The sequence below is a fragment of the Silene latifolia genome, chromosome 1, assembly GCF_048544455.1.
Source record: "Silene latifolia isolate original U9 population chromosome 1, ASM4854445v1, whole genome shotgun sequence".
Taxonomy (NCBI): domain Eukaryota; kingdom Viridiplantae; phylum Streptophyta; class Magnoliopsida; order Caryophyllales; family Caryophyllaceae; genus Silene; species Silene latifolia.
The window spans coordinates 125,099,249-125,105,686 of record NC_133526.1 but is presented as its reverse complement, the minus strand read 5'-3'; the positions used below and the strand labels follow the sequence as shown (position 1 = coordinate 125,105,686).

The window sequence follows — 6,438 nt, the reverse complement described above, 5'->3', positions numbered from 1 at the left end:
TTTATGTTTCTAATTCAACTATAGTATTTTGATACAAAGTTGTGATAATGTATCCCCTTTTTATTGTCAATAGGGCCTCCTCCAAGCAAAGACAAGGGAAAAGAGAAGCAAGCTTAAGAAATCTTGAAGGAGCTAGGAGTAGCTATCAATGAAGCTTGGCTTTTATTATTGTCTTTATTTTAATGTTATGAATTTTAGAACTATTTTGATTTCCGTGTTCGACATGGAAATGTGTGATCCTTTTAAACAATGGTTGTATTTTGGATTATGGTGACTTGGCTTGCAACCCAAGTCACCCCTTTTATCGTATTTGTTTGTTCTAAAAATTCGTCTTTATATGCTTGCACATAGAAACATATGATCATATAATTAAAGTGATCCAATAGACAATTATAATGATGGGATTCATTATATGTCCACAAGCTTAAGGCTTGTGTATGATCAATTATAAAGTGATGTTGAGTTGATGAACTCTCCTAAAGGAACGTCAATTACCAAGTAAACTCATCAAATCTAAAATCTATTAGTCAATCTATGAGATAATCCTTCTTCTACTTCAAAATCATTACTTGTGTCTCATAAGCTATATTTGAATATATAGTGTATTTATTCTAAAGATAGAGTGGGAGAAAAATGAAGACACAAAGAATACAAAGAATAATTTGTATGCTTGAGTAAATGAGATCTACGAAAGAAAGAATGATTTGTATACCTAAATAGATAGTATACATGAATAGATTAGATCTATGGTCTTGGATAGATGAGATCTACATGACAAAAGAGACCAAGTGAAGTAATCAAAAGAATATGTTCTTAAGATAACTACACGAGGAGACCAAAAGAAAGTTTTTGATAGAAAATGACTAAAGAAAAGTCTTAACAAGAGATTTTGCTAGTTTATGACCTAGATATAAATAGAGTTTCAATATTGATATTTACTTAAGAGCCTAAATGAAACAAAGTTGCATCCTTGAATATAAATGAGATTTATGATTAAAAGTTGCAAAGAAAGATATGCCGATATCTACAAAAGCTAAGTTAATTGTTAACCACGCTAGTGTCATTGCTTAACCTCATTATGAAAATGAAATGGTTAAACCTCCTTCTGAAAAGGGTATTTTGAGAAGGACGTGTATTAAATGGGATTTCACTTTTAAATAATGACATTGATACGCATCATTATAAAAATGAATGAGTTAGAGATTAAAATCTCTTTCTATAAGTTTAAGATTGAAACCTTTTCAAAATAGGTATTTTGAAAGGATATGTTGGGAACATATATGGTTTTAATCTTAGTAACTTGGCAAAGCAAAATGTATTTCAATTCTTGAAATGTTTAGATTGAGTAGTCAATTACGAAACATGTGGAATTGAGTGGGAGTTTGAAATTATCATGTGAAGACATGAAATTTAGTGGGAGCAATCATCTTGTAAAATTTATAACTCATTACTCATTGAGAATGACGAGCTAGTACTATCTTTCACAAAGAAGTATTTGAGTTTTCAATTCTGGATGAAAATGGACTAAGATGAATCCAATCACATCATGGGATGTTGGATAGGCATTGTGATATGCACATCAAATCAACGAGAAACGTAGGTTATTCATATCGATGAAAATGGAATTACCATAAGCAGTCATGGTCATTCATTGAACCTAAGAATGGTTGATCACATGATTAAAGATTACTAATGTTTCCGCCATTAGAATAATTATGCACATGTCCTATAATGAATCGTATGCTTAAGAGCATGATGAGTCATTGGTAAGCCATAGAAGAATCGTCATGAATTCTCGAGAAGAACTAATGAGCTATTCTAGTGTTTGACAGAACACTCTGTTATGTGACAAGAAGTTGCACATATTGAAGTTCGAAAACGCGTAAGGATTTATGAAAATCCTAAGCTATTTGAGCTAAAAGGAGAAATAAAAGTTTGAGAAGATACTTGGTTATTGTAAGAAATTACTCAAAACTAGTATTTTCAAAAATTGCTAGGACTTATGAGAAGTGCTAGGCTAATCATCTTGACAATTGTTGCAAGATCCTACAAAACATATACCTGGTACATTATGATTTGGAAGAACATTTGACTAGTGTGAGTTATGTCATCCACCATAATTCGTTTGTTATGTGATAAACAACAAGAAAGTTCTCTCAAAGTAAAGAACCTGAACCTAGTTTGGGAAACTAGATATGTACTTGGTGGGATTCACGCTATGTAAGACAAACATGAAAATAAAGGAAAATGCAATTCAAGAGTTTGAACACATGGACACATGGTGTGTTAAACTCATGTTGCAAACGACCAGTGTTTACACACTTACAATATACATCACAAGGTGGTAATGTGGTATTGACTACCCGAATGTGATGTCCACATTTGTCGTTTGAGTTATTATTAACTCATCTTATACTTTGTTACATCCAAACGAGTTGTAAAGACAATTGAACCCCGTTAAAGTGAACACATATTAGCATTGTATTCGCCCATAGTCACTTACATGAGGTGACGTCTCGAAGTGACTAGAGTGTGATGCGATTGATGGCAAGTTTAAGTGCCATGGAGTCATGTGAGATGACTAGTCGATCACATAGGCAGACTGTTAGGAACACTTTGTCGGGCTAATGACCGCTTATAGAGTTCTGGCAAATTTATATACCCTGGTCGTGGCGAGAGCTACTATAGTATTCTAATGAGTCGATTTTTTTGACTAAAGACTGTTCGCCTAAGGTGGCACAGTTTCAGATTAACTTTGATTTATGTTACTACGACCTTCGTAAATGGGGTCAAATGGGCATATTTTGGGTTATGATGGCTGTGGCTAGTCGAAGGGAATAAGTGCGATAGGAATTGTCCACCCCTTGTCAGGGTTATAACAATATCTCAGGGCCACTCGAGGAGTAATGAACTAGAAATGCGTGGCCACGCTAGGAATGTATCTATGGTAGATAATTACGGTCAATCAGTTATTCTCCAGATCGAGGAAACCACTCTCGATATGATCACTTGCAAGTACGACCTGAAGAACACCTTGCATTGAGTGGGAGATAGTAATAGGACAAGAGAATTGGCGATGCACACTTGTCGAGGACAAGTGGGAGATTGTTGGAATATGTGTCCTCCGACAATAATGCGATCACAACTGTCGATCATGATGATCACATGTTTAAATCTCATTTTAAGAATAAATGTGGGATGTAATATTTTACAGTCAACTGGTCCACACATATCGGTAATGATTGGCTGACTAGAGTTTGACATTACTGTCGTGCGACGGTGGTGATCAGTTGATCCCCTTAGGTCATACCTATAGGAAAATACTCTTAACTGATTATTTAATTAATCGTATGCCGATACGAGTTAATTAAATTGCTTAAAATTGACGGATGATTTGTGAGTAAGATTAACGTGTCTTATTATAATTCGATTAAATTGGATACGGTCTAAGTAATCGAATTGTTTTATTACTTAGATAAAATTATTGTTTACGAAACAATTAAAATTGAATGAATAATTTATTATAAATACAAGACGTAATTTATAATTTGATAAACCGTTTTGGCACAAGTAATTACGAATTGCTAGTCGATTTTGTATATGACATATTTTATGAGTATGTTGATTTTTAATAGGTTGAAAATACATTACAATTTCACAAGTCAAGTAACATGTCACATATGTCACAATTGACAAATGACAAAAATAAAATGTACCTTCCATTTTATGTCATATTGCCGAAAATTGGAGGGAGTATTAGGTTTATATCGTGTTTTTTATTTTAAGTGGAAAACACAATGATTACCCATAGTTGTAGCCATGCAAACCTATTTTCTTGGGAAGAAAATGAGCACCATGCATTGGCTCCCCTCTACCCCTCCCCACCGGTTTCCTAAGAGGAAAATATAGAGGGTTTTTCCCTCTATTATTCATTCTACCTTTACCTAATATTTTCTAGTGTTAGAAAATTTAATCTCTCTACAATTTGTGAAAAACTTAGAGATATAAAACCTCACAAATCTCTCCTCTTGGCCGAAAATATTCAAGAGCAAATACATAATATTTTTGTGTCAATTTTTAGTAAGACTAATATCATAACTAGTTCATAATAGTATTAGTTATTAAGAGGTTTCCTTGAGTATATACTTTTGGGAGAGGTTCTAATTTGGACCTTTGTTCATCCATAATAAGGAAGCTCAAGAACTAACAAATAGGTGAATTTGTTGGTGCCCTTTAATCCGAAATCCCAATGTAAGATTGACGATTTCTTCTCTTATCTTGTTTTTGTTTGCATGCATAAAATCTTGCATTTATTTTATGACTAAATAAATTATTTCATATGTGAATATGTAAACTTATGAGATTAATGAATCTAACAATTTTGCATGTCTAGGAGATCACAAGGTAACTTGTTACCCATTGATCTTGAAATTGAAAGAACTTTGACCAACAATAGAAGACTTGCTAGAAATACTTTGAGAGGTATTGGTGAGATTGTGGACATTCAACCAAATAATATTGAGTTTACCAACCCTTTTGCAAGAGAAGGAGAGGATAACCCAATACAAAACCAACCACAAAATCAACCCACAATGCCTAAATTTTCATCACATTCCGTACCAACCGAGGAGAACCTACCAAATGGTACTCCTACACCACAACATTTAACCGGTAATTTCATTGCCAAATCTGCATTCATACAACTAGTTGAGAGAAGTCAATTTGGGGGGGATGCCTAGTGAAGACCCTCATTCTCATATGGAGACTTTTTGTGACTATTGTGATGTGATTTCTTAAACCGGAGTTACTCAAGACCAAATTCGATGGGTCTTATTTCCTTTTTCTTTGATTGGTTCCGCGAAATAATGGTTGAAGAGCCTAGATAAGGCTACTCTTGGTATTGACTCTTGGAAGAAATTGGCACTTGCTTTATACAAGAAATTATATCCTCTGGAAAAGACTAACATGTTGAGAGCCCAAATCACCGGGTTCAAACAAAGGGTCGAGGAATCTTTGTATGAAGCATGGGAGAGATTCAAGGACACTTGTCGATCTTGTCCACACCATGGACTTAGCGAGTGGTTCCTTGTACAATAATTCTTGAATGGTCTATATGAAGACTCCCGAAACATTCTCAATATGGGATCAAATGGTATGTTTACCGAAGTTGATGACAATCAAACATGGAACAAGATTGAAGAAATGACGGTCCATAACTCACAATATAGTAGACCTCGGAAGGCTACTAGAGGAGGAAAGCATGAGGTGGACTCTATTACTCAATTGGGTGCTCAACTTAGTGCTCATATTGACACCATTAATTTGAAGTTTGAGAAGGCCATGGTTAAACTTAAAGGGGCCTCCAAATCACTCAAGCAACATGTTAATGCTATGGTAGCATCATCATCAATTCCAAGTGGAGTATGTGAGAGTTGTGGAACTTTGGGATATAACCAAAGTGAATGTAGGGGAACAAGTGAACAAGTGAATGGTTTCCAAGCATACAAAAGTGACACCCCTTATTCCAACTATTACAATGAAAACACCAAATTCCATCCCAATCTTTCATACAAAAGTCAAAATGTTCAAAACCCTCAACCAACATACACCCCACCTCCAATGAGAAACCAAGCTCAAAGACCCTTTTACAATCAAAACCAAAGTTATCAAAATCAATCTCCATACAATCAAACAAATGACCAAGGTTTTGATGTTCAAAAAGCGGTCCTCGAAATGCAAAAGAACCAACAAGAATTTTTCACTCAAATACAAAAGGATAGTCAATCAAAAGACGCCACCATCAACAACATACTAGCTCACACGAAGATGTTGGAAACCTAAATGTCTCAATTAGCATCTTCTAGTTCACAAAGACAAAAGGGGCAATTGCCACCTCAAGGTAATCCCCCAAGACATGAGTCGGTGAGTGCCATCCATTTGAGGAGTGGTACAAGGTATGAAGGGCCTAAGAGGCCCGTTGATGAAGATGTGAATGCTAGTGACAAGGAAAGAGTTGTGGAAAACTCTAGGGAAGAATAACCCACCATTCAAGAAGTTTCAAAGAAGGACGAAGAGAAGGCTAAGGAGAAAGAGCCTATTGTAATTCGACTTCCATTTCCAAGTCGTCAAGCTAAGCCTAAAATTAATGAACAACTTGGAAAGTTTATGGAGATTGTGAAAAACTTGGAAGTCTCAATTCCATTTACGGAATTAATCAATCACATTCCGGCCTATGCGAAATACATGAAAGATATTCTTACAAAGAAGAAATCCATCCGGAAGCTTGAGACTATTGCTTTCACTAAGGTGAGTAGTGCCATCCTACAAGGAATTTCACCTCCAAAACTAAAGGATCCAGGAAGTTTCTCTATTCCATGCACCATTGGCGACACCACAATCAACAAAGCTTTATGTGACCTTGGGGCAAGTGTGAGTGTC

At 35.3% G+C, this 6,438-nt stretch overlaps 1 non-coding gene across 1 annotated transcript; it reads right to left on the bottom strand.

The window, feature by feature from the left end:
* Positions 1–4,965: 4,965 nt before the first annotated feature.
* Positions 4,966–5,072, bottom strand: LOC141620397 (small nucleolar RNA R71). The gene has a single exon (XR_012531955.1). It is a non-coding gene; the product is annotated as a small nucleolar RNA R71 (small nucleolar RNA).
* Positions 5,073–6,438: the final 1,366 nt, after the last annotated feature.